The 16,138-nt window shown below is 41.1% G+C and overlaps 1 long non-coding RNA gene across 1 annotated transcript in view; it reads right to left on the reverse strand.

Annotated features, from left to right (window-relative positions):
* Window positions 1–686: 686 nt before the first annotated feature.
* The window catches only part of LOC124240382 (uncharacterized), a 28,031-nt gene continuing 12,579 nt past the window's right edge, over window positions 687–16,138 (reverse strand). The window contains exons 3-4 of the long non-coding RNA XR_006888857.1: window positions 12,010–12,096; window positions 687–806 (exon numbers count right to left, since the gene is read on the reverse strand). This is a non-coding gene — a long non-coding RNA (uncharacterized LOC124240382). The remainder of the gene's footprint in view (window positions 807–12,009; window positions 12,097–16,138) is intronic.

The raw sequence follows: 16,138 nt of genomic DNA on the forward strand, positions 1-16,138 counted from the left end.
GGACCTAATAAAGAGACTACCTTACATAGTGCTCTGATGGAGAGATTGCTGCAGATCACCCAGTATTACGGGCTGAACTGTGTCCCTTTAAAATTCGTATGTTGAAATCTTAACCCCCAATACCTTAGAATGTGACTGTATTTGGAGACAGTGCCTTTAAAGAGATAATGAAGGTAAAATTAGGTCATATAGGTGGGCCCGAATCCAGTATGACTGATGTCCTTATAAGAAAAGATTTAGGCACAGATAAGCACAGAGAGAAGACCTGGTGAAGACACAGGGGGAAAGACAGCCATCTACAAGGCAAGAAAAGAGGCCTTGGAAGAAACCAATCCTGTACACACCTTGATCTCAGACTTTTAGCCTCCAGAACTGTGCAAAAATGGATTTCTACTGTTTAAACCACCCAGTCTCTGGCAGCCCTAGCAAACCAATACATCCAGATATACTGAACTTGGTGCTTGCTGCAGTGGTTAGACAGACTTCTGGGGTGACTCCCTGAAGAGGGGTATGTGTGTATGATGTGTGTACTAAGGAAAGTAAAGTAAAAACTTGTCAGCAGAAGGGCTGTCTGTGTTAGTCATTAGTCATTGTTGTGTCTGGTTCTTCTTCATGTTAGTCATCCTTTCTTGATTATGCTGCTGTAACAAATGACTCTAAACCATTAGCAGTTTATAACAACAAAAGTTTATTTCTCATGCATGTTTCAAGTTGGCTGTAGGTAGGACGTGGCTCCGATCTGTGAGTCTTTCTCATTGTAGGACTCAGGCTGCAGAAAGAATTCCTATTTGGGACATATCATTCTTCTGACAAATGGAAAACAACAACAAAAACCAATTTTAAATGGCTCTAAATTTTCTACTAAGATGTGACACATATCACTTCTGCTTACATTTAATTGGCCAAAGCAAGTCATATGGCCAAGCTTGATATCAGTGAAGTGGGCAAGTACACGTGTCCCACAGTCAGAAGACAATGGATGGAGATATATAATCCTCTTACAGGAGGGCAACATGTAATTGGTACCACCAATACAATTCAAGCACATAGCTTGATTGCACATCTTTACCCCATTTGAAGTTTACCGCTTAGGCAAATTAAATGTGAGCGAATGCTGTGTGCAAGTCACTTCCAGGATGAAAAACTTTAAAGACCGCATGATTCACCACTTTCCTTTCTCTTTGCTATGGGAGAAAGTTGGGGATGCTCAGTACACCTGTGTCCCTGATGGAAAAGGTAAAGCAGAGCCCTTGGACCACTCTTGAAAAACACAGAGTGTGAGCAAGAAATTAATCTTTATTTCCTTAAACCACTGAGATTTTAGAGTTGTTTGCTATCACAGCATAATGTAACTCATTCATTCTGACAAAGGTACTAAAAGAGGTTTGAAAACTACTACCTTACAAACTACCTGTATCATGTGTAGAATAGGTGCTTAGCAACGTGTGACAATTTCTCTCTCATAGTCATTGTATAACTACAGCTACTCCTTTCTGAAAATGTTCCTGACTATTGCGATAACCACTTCCTTCTTTGTGCTACTCTTCTGGTGGAAGATACGTGAGAAGGTTGTTTGCCTATCATGACATTTGGGGGGCCTCCTCCTTTTGTCTCCATTCGAGTGGTTGTGGTGCAAGTTGCCATTTCAAACAATGTTACTGAAATAGCAGGGGATACAAGGTTGGGCCAGTGAATTCCTTCTGCAGAATTCCTTATGGAACCCAGAGAGATGAATAGGGCTCTCTAAGAGTGCCTACATGCGTCGTGCTTGGGCCTTACTGCGGGCCAGTGTTCATCATAATATTATTGTTATGTGCAGTAGTCTGCAGAGCAGGAGAAGCCAGTCCGCAGTGGGAAGGAGAACAAAGGAGATGCACAGCCAAGATGGAAGAAGGAACTGGATCCAGTTTTACCTTGGTTATGTCTGAAGTAGCCAAACGTATACATCAAGCATCTACAAACTATGGACCATGGGCCACATTTGGCCTGCTGCCTGTTTCTGTAAATAAAGTTTTACTGGAACACAGCCAAACCCACTTGTCTCCATACGGCTGTTATTGTGCTACGATGGCAGAGCTGAGAAGCTGTGACAGAGGCCTCATGGCGTGCAGATCCTAAAATATTTACTATCTGATTCTTTTCAGAAAAGGTTTGCTGATCCCTGGCATATATTATCTCGTCCTTCCAAAAATATAGATTTTCAAAACTTATATATGAAATATATAAATTCATAAATAAACATCTCATACATAAATGTAAAAATATATATCATAAATAAGTGCAATTTTCATGTGTAGTAATGCAGAATCGAAAAAGATGGAAGAGTACTGCTATAGGTAATAACGAGTCCCCAGAAGTATTCCATCAAAGCAATGGCATAATCAAATTAGCAGGATAACTCTAATGTCAGTTCGAATGGTTGTTTATGAGGAAGCAGGAGAGAAATTTAATAAACCTGATATGAGCATTTTACAATTCAGACCAAAAAACAAAAAGCCTCTGAAAACTTGGTAGAGAAAGTGGCAGTTGGGATGGAGAGGGGTGGATTCATACAAGTGACTCAGATGTGGCCTTTCAGCAGTCACTCACCTACAGATGACAAACTCCAGGTTTGGGGAAACAGATTGTTTGGCTACAAGAAACCATCAATAATAATTTCCGTGATCAGCTCATCTTGGCCCAGACCCCATTCCAACCAAGTTATTAATACATACATTATTCTTCTTAAGGCAACAGAGAAATGCATTCCAGATTGCCAAAGAAAGGAATTCCCCATGATTTATACTGAAATGTTCCTAGAACTCTTTTTTTCCCAATCATCCATCTTCAAGAAATACTAAAGACAAATATTTCATGAATCCAGAGGTGCTTCTGGCCAGCATCTGGAGATGATCTTGAGAATACAAATCTGTTATCATTTTTCACCATGGGCCTCAACTGTCAGAACGTGTAATAAACATAACCAGCCAGAGGGCTGGAAGGAGGCAGAGAGCATACAGTTAACCACGGTAACAGGAGGTAGCAGAAATGAGGGTGTATTTGGCCCTATGTACCCCATACCTACTTTTCACAGCCCCACTGCACCCCTTTTCCTAAGAAATGTTTGAATGCTGGTTAAAGACGCTCCTATCGCTGATACACTTCAAGGGTGTAACGTCTTATTAAACTGCCACGTGAAGAGACAACTTGGTGGTTAAGAAGTCAATCAGACCTGAGTTTGATTCTTGGTTTTGCCATTTAATATCTGTGTGACCTTACAATTTCTTAGCCTTGCTGAGCACAATTTCCACGTCAGTAAAATAGGCTTGTCTATAAAGTGATAGTGTAGGTGAAATTACTAGCACAGCGTTCGGCATAGCCTAAAAAAAAGGTTCTGGAATTATTACAAAACCATTCTCCTCTTACCACTACACATTCACCAGATGGTTAAATAGCATAGACAGAAAATGCAAATTATTGATGAGAATATGGAGCAACTAGAGTTCTCACACACCACCGGGCAGATGTGAAATTAGCACAGCTCAATTTGGCAGTACCTACCAAGCTGAACACATCCCAGTCCTCAGCAATTCCTCTCCTAAGTATGTGCCCAAAATGAATGCTTACATATGTTCACCAAAAACATGAACTAGAATGTTCAGATCAGCCCTATTCATTATGGCATCCAACTGGAAGCTACTCAAACGCCCACCAATACTGCAGTACAGAGCTCAGCAAAAGTTTTCCGTAAAAGGCCAGATAGTAAATATTTAGACTCTACAGGCCAAGAGGCAAAGTCAATTTATGATTGTGGCTCTTCTCTTTATAGTGCCCAGCAACAGTGTAGAGCAATAGAGTGCTACGTAAGGTCTCTGGTGCAAGTACTTAACTGTCATCATAACGTGAAAGGAGCCATAGATGATATGAACAAGAATCAGTGTGCTGTGTTCCAATAAAATGTTATTTGTGGACACAAATTTAAATTTCACGTAATTTAAATTGTGCCATGAAATAGTACTCTTTTGATTATTTTAGGCGTTCAAAAATGTACAAATCATTCTTCGCTTTCAGGCTGTACAGAAATAGGAGGTGGGCCAGATTTGGATGTAGTTTGCCAACCCCTGGTATAGTGGATCAATAAATTACACATTCACACAGTGGAATAGTATACAGCAACAAAAGGAAAAAAACCATGAGAATACACAACAGTATGGGTGAACCTTGTGAACATAACAGCAAGTGAAAGAAGCCAGGTGCAAAATGTATAAGGTTACATTTATATAAATTACAAAAGTGGGAAAAATCAATCTATGATTCTATGTCAGCATAGTCATTCCTGCATGGAGGTTAGTGACAGAAAGTCAAAGAAATGGGGATTCTGGGGTGCATGGCAGTCTGTTTCTTCATTTAGTTTATAAAATTCAACAAGCTATACACTTATGTGAACTTCTCTCTATTTACTTTATACTTTAAGAAACGCTGAAGGGGGCCAGCCCAGTGGCATAGTGGTTAAGTTTGCGTGCTCTGCTTGGGCAGCCCAGGGTTCACACGCTCAGATCCCAGGTGTGGACTTGTGCACTGCTCATCAAGACATACTGTGGCAGCATCCCACATACAAAAAAAAAAAAAAAATAGGGGAAGATTGCCACAAATATTAGCTCAGTGACAATCTTCTTCAAGCAAAAAGGAGAAGGACTGTCAACAGATGTTAGCTCAGGGCCAATCTTCCTCACACACAAAAAAAACGAAACACTGAAACGCCCCCAGCAAATTCTCTTCCTTTAGTGCAGGCCTTCTCTACCTCACACCTCGCCAATGAACAGGTTTCCAGATGCTCCTCTCCATGTTAGTTACCTAATTCAGTATTCCAGAGAATCTGAAACATCAATTTGTCCTTTGGCTTAGCGGAAAGAGCAGCTGAGGTATAGACTAGAGCCCTGTGCTTAGAAAGGAAGATCTGAGTTTAACACCACTGTGTATTAATTGTGCAACTATCGGCAAAACACTTAATCTTTCTGAATTTTCTTTTGTCATCTGTAAAATGGAAAAATTATTCCTTATTTATTCATTTGGTGGAAAGATTACCCTTGATAATGAGGAATTGCTCTGTTAAGCTCTATTCTTGTATAGAAATTATCACCACCTATGCCATTCTTTTCTTTACCACCCACAATGATCAAGTTTAAACACATCCATTTTCTTTCTTCTCTGCCATCTATTCTCCAATTGGGGAGATACTATAGCATAATAGCTACGAACATAGACTCCTAGTTCAATTCTTGACTCAGCCACTTGACCCTTGACCTGTAGCTTCCCTGTTCCTCAGTTTCCTCATTGGTAAAATATCTACTGCATACTGTTCCTCTAGAGGTTGTGGTGGCCAGCCTGCAAATGGTCCCAGTGCCCCCTGTCTCCCAGTGTTCACACCCGTGTTGTGGTACTCTTCTATACTGTACGAGCATTGGTCTGTGTGCCAACAGGATAAGGCATAAATGAAGGCATTTCACTTCTGAGATTAGGTTATGGAAGACTGTGGCTTCCACCTTGGGTGATCTCTCTGCCTTAGGCCCCTCATTGCAGAGGAAGCCAGCTGCTGCGTCAAGAGGCTCTATGGAAACGCCCGCATGGTGAGGAACTGAGGCCTGCCAAACCCGCAGGAATGATCTTGGGTGTGGTTCCCCCAGCCCCAGGTAAGTTGTGAAATGACTGCTACCCTGACTGTCAGCTTGTCTGCAACCTCACGAAAGACCCTGAACCAAAACGATCCAGCAAGCTGCTCCCAGATTCCTGACCCTCAGAAACTGATAATCAATGACTTTCCAACAGTGAGCACTGCCTGATGCATACTGAGCATGCAGTAGAATATTAGCTGTCTTTATCATCTGCCCTCTAACAGCTGGCACTCCCACATCTGTAAAGCTCATTGCCAATGTCACTACATTGCTCTACGGCATAGTCAGTGTCAAGGGATTGAGCATGGACAATTTCTCTTCTTTTCTCTGACCCCCATAAAGACAAAACACTGTTAGAGGCTCTGCCTCTCCAGCCTCACTGCCGCCCTGGGTCTTCGTTGTACATCCTATTCTTCAGGTCTCTTTTTTGCTATCTCAGTCTTCTTGGATGTGTTGGGGATTCAGATTCTCTTTCTTTGGGACATGGACTTTTGTTTCCTTTTACCTTGGGCTTTGTAGTTGCAGGGCCAACCATTGAGTCAACTGGTTTTTCTAGAAGCAGAGATTGAGATGGAGTTAGGAGTATGAGAGCTTTATTGAGGGTAATGTGTGTGAAAGGTAATAGGAAGAGAAGCAACATTGTGAAGGGAAAGCTTCAGACTGTGATGCAGCTCTGACGCCTGGGGAAGGAAAGGAAGGAAGAAGCAAGACTGGGTCAGGGTAGCCTCAGATCACAATGCATGCTGGAAAGGTCACTGATCCAACAGTGAGCTTCAGAGCAAAGATCTGAAAGAGGAGCCTTAATTCAAGCTGCCATGGCCAGGCTGTAGTACTTGCCATGTTCAGGCATTAGTGAGGGCTCCCTGGGAATCTTGGGGCTTCAGCTTAAAAGCTGAAATGGATCCAAAGACGCTGATGGCTGGGGGCTATCAGCTCACTTCTCCTTGCAGCTGAATGGCGGTTTCTTCTTGAAGAGAGGCCTGAGCAGCGTACTTCCATGGCTGCCACAGCCATCTTCATTCCCACAGCCAGGCCTGGCCTCCCAATCCCCAACCTGTGTCAAAGACCTGCGCTTTCATCTTGCATGGCAACAGGGATCTGATCGACCCCGAATGGAGTGTCAATATGAAAGAAGAAGAGACTCATAGAAGTGAGACAAAATTAATGATCTCTAGGGTAACCTTAGGGGACCCAGGGGTGGTTGATAACAATCAATCATCATGTTTTCACTGAGCGTATACTATATGCTCTGTACTGTGCAAGGTATTTGCTGTAGGAAATCCCCAACCATAGAATCATAAAATTGGAAGGGACTTGAATGCCCAGTTAAGTCTCCCTCTCATGAGCAGGAATCCCTTGTAGATTACCTCAAATAGTATTCTACAGTATCCTCTTACATACCTCCAGTGATGGGGGGCTTCTCACTTCTGTCATCTCCTCGGTTGTTAGCTCTAACTGATAGAATATGCCCTCTTAAGTGGAGTTCAAAATGCTCCCACCACCTTTAATTTGTGAAGTCACTTTAATAAGACTTCCTACTCTCTCATTTATTAATCCTTTAAATATTTGAAGACAGTTGTCATTGTTCCTGAAATATCGTTGGAGAAGGAGGGTGTCAGAGTCTCTGATTCCCCAACGTGAAACAATGGGACCTGACTAATCTGGATCACTAGGGTCTCTTTATGACCTAAAAGTCTATGAAGCCATGAAAACTTCATGGAGCAAATCTCAAATAAAAGAGAAATCCATATAAGTTGAAAGACAATGTGCTCTCTCTGAAGTGTTTGTTGTACATTTCCTCCGGAACACATTGGAATATGGACTCAGGAATAGTGGGGCCATCTGCTGAGCGATTGCCCATTTATGTTGAAATAAAACAGACTTCGATAATTAGAAGCATGCTCCTCAAGATGAAACAATACAAGCTCTCCACACTTCCCCACCATTAGCAATTCCCGATGTTGACTGGACATGTTAAAACAACCCCCACTTGCCATCAGGGAAAAAATAAAATAGTCGTTATGGTTCACAGCACAAGAAAGAATTCTTTATACTTATGTTTAACCAGCACACACTAACGCACCAAGTACTCACTGTGTGCTGTCTCCACGGTGGGTTCTTTCATGTATTTTATTTTGTTATGTTTAATATTCACAAGAACAGTATGAGGTAGATTTTATTAACTCCACATTCCAAATGAGGGAAGTGAGCCTCAAAGTAATCACGTGACTTGTTCAAATTTACCTAGCTGGTTGAGTGGATGAACTAGGACCTTCTGACTTGCAGTCCAGTGTTCTGCCATTCCATCAGCACAAGGAAAGTTCTTGATAAAAGACCTATGACTGTGTATGTAGAGTGTGCAACTATTTTAGTTTGGGTCACCCCAGAAGCACCCTCCAAAACAAGGATTTAGGTGAAAGTAGTTTATTTTAAGAGGATAAGGAAACACCAAAAGAGGATGGTAAAGCAAGTCAGAGAAGGGAAGGCAACCAACAAATCATGCGTTAGCAAGTCAGCTACAGCTGTGGGCAACTGGAGCTAAATCCTGGGGAAATTCTGAGAGCTAGTGTAGGACACAGGGCACAGAGTTAGCCCAGCCAAGGCGGAAGGGGCTGGGGCATTTATAAACCAACTCTGTCAGTCATTGGTTGAAGTCTTCTGGCAGCTGTTAATTTCCTGGCACTGACTACCTGCCATGCAGCTGGACAAAACATGCTTCAGAAGCCTCAGGAAGACGTCAGGCAGCGAAATTCAGGAGCAAGTAATTGGAGGCTGGGCTCGAGTGCACTGAACTACAGGGCAAGAGGATGTGGGCAGAGCCCTGACAGCACCTGCTATAGCAACTAAGTGCCACATACTGTGTAATCTGTCAACAAACATATCTTGACCGCCTACTGTGTGGGGTAGCACAGGGAGAACCAGACAGATATGGACCAGCTTTCATGTGGCTTATTATCTAGGGAGTAGGGCAGACATAAGACTTTGAAAACAGAACTGACATTGGAACCGCCACCCACCGAAGGTGAGAGAGACTTTGTTCTGAGCCTAACTGAACTGATTACCTGCTAAAACAGCAAGCGCAACAACCAATCAACATGCATCAGAGGATTTTAATGAGACCTAGAGTCTCATAACAAAAGACTCAAAATGTTCAGGATATACTAAAGTTACTTTACAGACAAGGACCAGGAAACTCTGGCCCACTCTTAAGGGAAAAGACGATCGATACATATCAACTCCGAGCTAACCCGAATGTTGGAGTTACCAGATACAGATTTTAAAGGAGCCATTAGAACGATTCTCCTTGAGGTAAAAAAGTGAATACTTTTTAAGTAAATGGTAAGATAGAAGCTTTTAGCAGACAAATATAAAGGATAAAGAATCAAATTGAAACGTTAGAACTGAAATATTCAATAACTAAAATAGATAATTCACTGTGTAGTCTCAACACCAGAATGGAAGGAACAAAGGGAAGAGAAAAAGATTGGAAAAAAATTAAAAGAACCTCAGGAAACTGTGGGACACAAAGAATATGTATAATGTAGTTATGGAGCAAAATAACAAAAGAAATACCTAGGAACCCATAACCGAATGTAAAAAGTAGGGCAATGTCAGTCCACTAGCTACCCCTCTCCCATTGTCACACCTCCTTCTCAGAGCTAACCTCTCCTGATTTTTGTATCTATCATTCCGTTTTTCCATAGTTTTATCGCATATGTATTTTTTCTCCAAATAATTTATTTCAAAATTATTTTTATTATAATACTGGATTTAATCATTTGAAACTTGCTTTGTAACGTAATATCTAAGTTTCATCCATGATGTCATAATCTATAGCTACAGTTTAACTAATTTTCATTGTTCTATAATATTTGTGTGTAACTATGCCACAATTTAAATGTCACTTTCCTGTAGATTAATATTGTATTATTTCCAGTTTTAATTTATTTGTTTATTTATTTTGCTATTACAAGCAATGTTGCTATGATATTTCTTTCACTTGTCTCCTGGTACACATTTGTATGATTTCTCTAGGGAGAGATCTCCAGGAATGGAACTTCTTCTGGATCATAGGGTATGCAAATATTTAATCCTTGCCAACAAATGTCAGACTTGATGATTTTTTTTGGTTAGTATGGTGAGTAAAAATCCTACCACAATTTGCATTTCCCAAACTTCTAAAAAGTTGAATACCTTTTAAAATGTTTATTTGCCATGTGTGTGTGACTTTTTTTGTGAAATGCCAATTCATATCTTTTGCCCACTTTTCTTTTGGGTTCTTTGACTTTTCTCATTATTTATAGCAGTTCTTTTGACATTCTGTACACTAATCCTTTGTCACATAAAGTGTTACAAACATGTTCTCCCAGTTTGTGGCCTGTTTTCTCACCTCCTGAATGGTATCTCTAATTTTAGTGCAGGTGAATGTATCACTTTTTCCTTCTGTGTTAGCATTTTTTGGTGACTTATTTAAGAAAGCATTTTTTACCGCATTGTCAGATAGTCTCCTACATGATTTTGTGTAAATTTTAAAGTTTTGCCTGTCATATGTATCTTTAATACATTTGGGACTGGTTTTTGCATATGGTATGTAGGAGGGATCCATTTCATTTCGGTTCATTTGGCTGTCGTATTCTCCTAGCACTGCTTATGAATAAATCCTCTTTTCTCAAATAGTATGTGATGCCCTTTTGTCAGATAACAATTTTTCATATATGTGGAGGTCTATTTCAAGAATCTCTATTCTAATTCTAGGGTTGATTTGTCTGCACCTGCACCAGTATCATACTGTCTAAGTTAACCAGCTTTGTGATAAGCCTTGATGACTGACAGAGGATATCCTCCCGCTTTGGAAGTACATTGGCTAAGAATTGGTCTTTGCTCTTCCATACACATTTTAGAATCAGGGACTCAGTTTCCTTAGAACATCCTTAATGGGATTTTAATTGGAATTGTATTAAATCTACAAGTCAATTGGAGATAATGAACATATTCATGTAGTCACTCTTTTAACATTGTCTTTTTTCGTAAGTGATATATCTCTCCATTAACTTGTCTTCATTTAAATTATATTTTCTAGATGTTTAGTCTTTTTTATTGTTTTACAGGAGTTCTTTATATATTCTGGAGGTTTATAGGAATAGAAATTCATTTTTATATATTGATCTTATAAGCAGTCACATTTAAAAATTATTTTCTTATTTCTAACAATCGGTACCTAGGTTCTTTTAAACTTCTTATATAATATAGTTATATAGTTTTCAAATGTGATCATTATTTTTCTTTTTTCCCCCTAGACGTAATTATTTTTGTTTCTTCCCTTTGTCTGATATATCTAAGGAACCGTGTTCTGTTCCTTAGAGCACCGTGGGGCTATCTAGTACCTAAGACTAAGACAACCAATAGGAGAAAAATTGTGGGATCTGCACACGTTCTTTTTATCCAGGAGAACAATAAGATCACTTCCACTTAGAATTTTCTAAAAGGATGGTGGAAAACAAAGTTCTGTTTTAATTAGTCTGCAAGTCATACTCATTCAACATATTAATTGCTCTTATTGTCTCTAATCAAAGATTATTAGATATCATTATTTCCGTTTTACGGACAAAGAAATTGAAATGAAGGAATGGAATGTACGCTGGCCAAAGTCAGAGCTCTCTGAAGTATTGGAGCTGCAGTTTGAACCCAGTGTGTCTGGATTGTTCCAGTATGGCAGCCTCACTCAGAACTTGAGGTGAGTAGAGCAAGAAGCAAAGAAAGCCCCTGAATTACTAGTCTAAACAGTGGCGTGCACTGGGACGTTGTTCACAGGATGGAGAAGGTCATGAAAGGTGTGTGGAGGGGCTGGGGTAAATGAGTTTGATTCTTGAAGTTGAGAACTGTTTCTCCCTCATGGTCTAGTTCACGGACAATTAAATTCTCTTTGTTAATACAGTGGTGTGCCACATAATGATATTTCAGGAGATGATGAACTACATATATGATGGTGGTCCCATAAAATTATGATGGAGCTAAAAAATTTGTATCACCTAGTGACATTATAGCTGTCAGAGTGTCATAGTGCAACGAGTTGCTCACCTGTTTGTGGTGATGATGGGGTAAACAAACTTACTGCACTGCCAGCTGTATAAAAGTATAGCACATACAATTACGTACAGTACGTAATACTTGATGGTGACAATAAACAGCTATATTGCTGGTTTATGTATTTACTATAGTATACTTTTTATCATTATTTTAAGGTATACACTTTTTACTTAAAAAAAGAAAGTTTACTGTAAAACAGTATGCCGTGTTACACCAGCAGCAACCTTACTGTGTCTCTTGATCACATCATTTTCTCTTGTGCTTGACTTACTTTCATGTTGTTTTGTTCATCATGGCCCCTAGGCATACAAAATCCACTGCTAACATTGCTAGTAAGAGGCCACGTAGAGTGATTGACCTGGAAATAAAATTAAAAGTGATTAAGGACTACAAAGGTAGAAAATCAGTGATGGTTATTGTTTGCCAGTCGGCATGTCCCATCCCACCATAGCTGTGATCTTCAAGAACAAGAACAAAGAGACAGAGCTGTTAAAGGATCTGCTTCATTGAAAGCAACGAGACTAACAAAAAATCAAGAAGGGGCCTATGTGAGACATGGAGAAACTTCTAATGACTTGGATTGAAGACGAGGTACAGAAGCTGATCCCTCGCAGCACCGTGACAATCACGGCCAGAGCAAAAATTTGTTTGTGATGTTGAAAGAAAAGGCTGGACTTGACTACAATGTTGAATTTACTGCTAGCTCTGGGTGGCTTAAACAATTCCAGAATTATTATTCCTTGCATAATGTGAAAGTGAGTGGTAAGTGTGTGCGTGCTGAAGTGAAGGCAGCTGAAGAATTTTTGGAAACTCTAGATAAGCTGATTGTGGAGGAAAATTACTTGCCAGAGCAAATATTCAATATGGATGAAGTCTCTCTATTCTGGAAACAGATGCCTAAAAGGACTTTCATCCATAAGGAGGCCAGGTCAATGCTAGGTTTCAAGGCTTTTGAGGACAGGATAACATCTTGTTTGGGAGCAATGTTACAGGCTACAAATTGAAATCCTCTGTGATCTGGCACAGTGAGAACTCCAGGGCCTTCAAGGATGTCAATAAGCACACACTGCCAGTGCACTACAGGAGCAAGAAGTCATGGATTTCCCAGCTCCTCTGCCAAGATGCCCTCCTGAATTGCTATGCCAGTGAAATGGAAAAGTACTGTTTGGAGAATAACATGCCTTTCAAGATTTTGATTATTGTTCATAATGCTCCTGGACATCCTTTTTTTTTTGGTGAGGAAGACTAGCCCTGAGCTAACATCTGTTGCCAATCATCCTCTTTTTTTTTCTTGAGGAAGGTTGTCCCTAAGCTAATATTTGTACCCATCTTTCCTCTATTTTGTATGTGAGATGCTGTCACAGCATGACTCGATGAATAGTGTGTAGGTCCATACCCAGGATCCAAACAGGCAAACCCCAGGCAGCTGAAGTGGAGCGTGCAAACTTAATCACTACACCACCAGCCCAGCCCCAATCCTCCCTTTATTGGTGGTCTTCATCCCAACATCACAGCAGCGTTTCTTCCTCCAAACACCACCTGCTTGATCCAACCAATAGATCAAGGAGTTATAGCAGCCTTTAAGGCCTACTACCTAGGGAGGACCTTTGCCCAGGTTATTGCTGCAACTGAGGAAGACACCGAGAAGACACTGTTGCAGTTCTGGAAGGATTACAACAATTGACTGCATCAAGAACCTTGATTGGGCTTGGGATGGTGTCACCAAGGAGTGTACGAAGGATGGCTGAAAGAAAACACTCAGGAGGTTTGTCCATGACTTCAAAGGATTTGCCAAGGATGAGGAGGTTGCAAAAATCAACAAGGCTGTGGCTGAGACGGCGGACAACTCTAACCTGGGTGTAAATAAAGATGACACTGAGGGGCTCCCAGAGGTGGTTCCTGAGGAACCGACTGATGAGGAGTTGTTGGGACTGGAAGAGGGACGCATAGCTGAAGAAGAGGCAAGAAGAAAGGAAACTGCAGGGGAACAAAGAGAGGAACCCCCATGAAAATTCACAATGAAGGATTTAGAAGAAGCTTTTGCAGACCTCAACAGGCTCCTTAAAAAGTTTGAAAACATGGACCCCGACACTGAAAGGTTTTCATTAATAGAGAGGGATGTTCATGATGCATTATCTGCTTACAAGCAAATCTATGATGAAAAAAAGAGACAAACCATCAAACTACCATGGACATCTTTCTGAAGAGAGTGACCTCTCCTCAGGAAGAGCCTCAGGCAGGTCCCTCAGGAGGCATTCCAGAAGAAGGCATTGTTATCACAGGAGACGACAGCTCCATGTGTTATTGCCCCTGAAGACCTTCCAGAGGGACAAGATGTGGGGGTGGAAGATGGTGATAATGATGATCTTGACCCTGTGTAGGCCTAGGCTAATGTGTGTGTGTCTTAGTTTTTAACAAAAGAGTTTAAAAAGTAAAAAAAAAAAATGTTTAAATTTAAAATAGCAGCTTATAGAATAAGGATATGAAGAAATAAAATATTTTATACAGCTGTACAATGTGTTTGTGTTTTAAGCTAAGTGTTATTACAAAAGAGTCAGAAAGTTAAAAAAATTAGAATGTTTCTAAAGTAAAAAGTCATGGTAAGCTAAGGTTAATTTATTACTAAAGAAAAACTATCTTTTCCTAAGATTCGTGTACCTAAGTGTGCAGTGTTTACAGAGTCTGCAGCAGCGACAGCAACGCCCTAGCCCTCACATTCACTCACTACTCACTCACTCACACACCCAGAGCAGCTTCCAGTCCTGCAAGCTCCATTCGTGGTAAGTGCCCTATACAGGTGTGCCGTTTTTCATCTTTTATACTGTATGTTTACTGTACCTTTTCTATGCTTAGATATACAACTGCTTATCATTGTGTTACAACAGCCTACAATATTCAGTACAGTAGCATGCTGTACAGGTGTGTGGCCTAGGAGCAGTGGGCTATACCATAGAGCCTAGGTGTGCATTAGTCTATACCATCGAGGTTTGTGTAGGTCCGCTATGACGTTTGCACAACGGAATTACCTAACAACACATTTCTCAGAACATGTCCCCGTCATAAAGTAATGCATGACTGTATTTGGAGAAAAATAATTTTATTGGAAATGTACTTAGAAGTTTTAGAGAAGAGCACAACCTCTTCTTTTTGCTGTGTTTTAGCCTGACGCTGTGGCCAGCGGTTCACGTATGCCCTTTTGAGCCAGCCAAGAACAGCCGCTAAGTGTCAGTACTCAGCTACGTGACAACCATGCTAGTTCAAGGCCCATAGCTATAGAATTCACTGTCACAGCAAATATAAATGAATCCAAACCTCCATTTAGTAAGTCCTAGCGTATCTTTCTTTTGAGAGGAGTTGGAGGGGTGGAAACCCCATTAACAGCTCCATCAAAAAGAAAAAAAGACTTTTTTTCTGAAGTCTCCCCAAGGGTCGTTTCATCCAGAAATCTGGGACCTCCACAGGAGTATAAATCTGTAACAGCAGTCATTTTTTTTTTTTTTTTTTAAGATTTTATTTTTTCCTTTTTCTCCCCAAAGCCCCCCGGTACACAGTTGTATATTCTTTGTTGTGGGTCCTTCTAGTTGTGGCATATGGGACGCTGCCTCAGCGTGGTTTGATGAGCAGTGCCATGTCCGCGCCCAGGATTCTAACCAACGAAACACTGGGCCGCCTGCAGTGGAGCGCGCGAACTTAACCGCTCGGCCACGGGGCCAGCCCCTGTAACAGCAGTCATTTTAAGACTATCAGTCAATCAAAACCATCCTTCCACGATGCAAGGGGCACCAGCTGCGTCAGTCAACATCCCAGCTAGAAACAGACGGCAGTCAAACTGGATGACCTGAGGTTTGCTTTGAAAAGGACCATTCACATTGGTATAATGGATTAGGGAAGCAAGGATGCTGAGGTAGTCTGGGGCTAGCACCATAAGAAGCGATTATAGGCTCATGCTAGGAAGCTTAACAAGAAAGGTAGTTACCAGAACCCAGAGAGGCTCATTTTAGGACAGGGCGCCTGATAAGACCTGTGGCCTTCAAATGACGGACACAGCCAACATGAGGTGATTTGCCATGGAAACAGCAGAGACAGTACATACCAAATCTCACTTCCTTTCTATCCTCTGATCTCCTCCTCCCTTTGACTGAACCCAAGGAAAGCAATGATCATGGGAGCATATTGATGTGGTTTATGAAGGCCAGTGTCCAGGAGAACAGAGCAGCTGGGAGAATGGTGGAGAGCGGACATGAAGGTCCGGTTGGAAGATATTTGGCACTGTCCACACTTTTGCCTGTCAGTATCCTCTCTTGTCTTTGTTCAGGTAAAAGATTGATGTCCTTGGGCCAGCCTTGGTGGCTTGGTGGTTAAGTCCAGCATGCTCGTTTTGGTGGCCGAGGTTCAGTTCC

Source organism: Equus quagga, chromosome 5 (assembly GCF_021613505.1).
Source record: "Equus quagga isolate Etosha38 chromosome 5, UCLA_HA_Equagga_1.0, whole genome shotgun sequence".
NCBI classification, from domain to species: domain Eukaryota; kingdom Metazoa; phylum Chordata; class Mammalia; order Perissodactyla; family Equidae; genus Equus; species Equus quagga.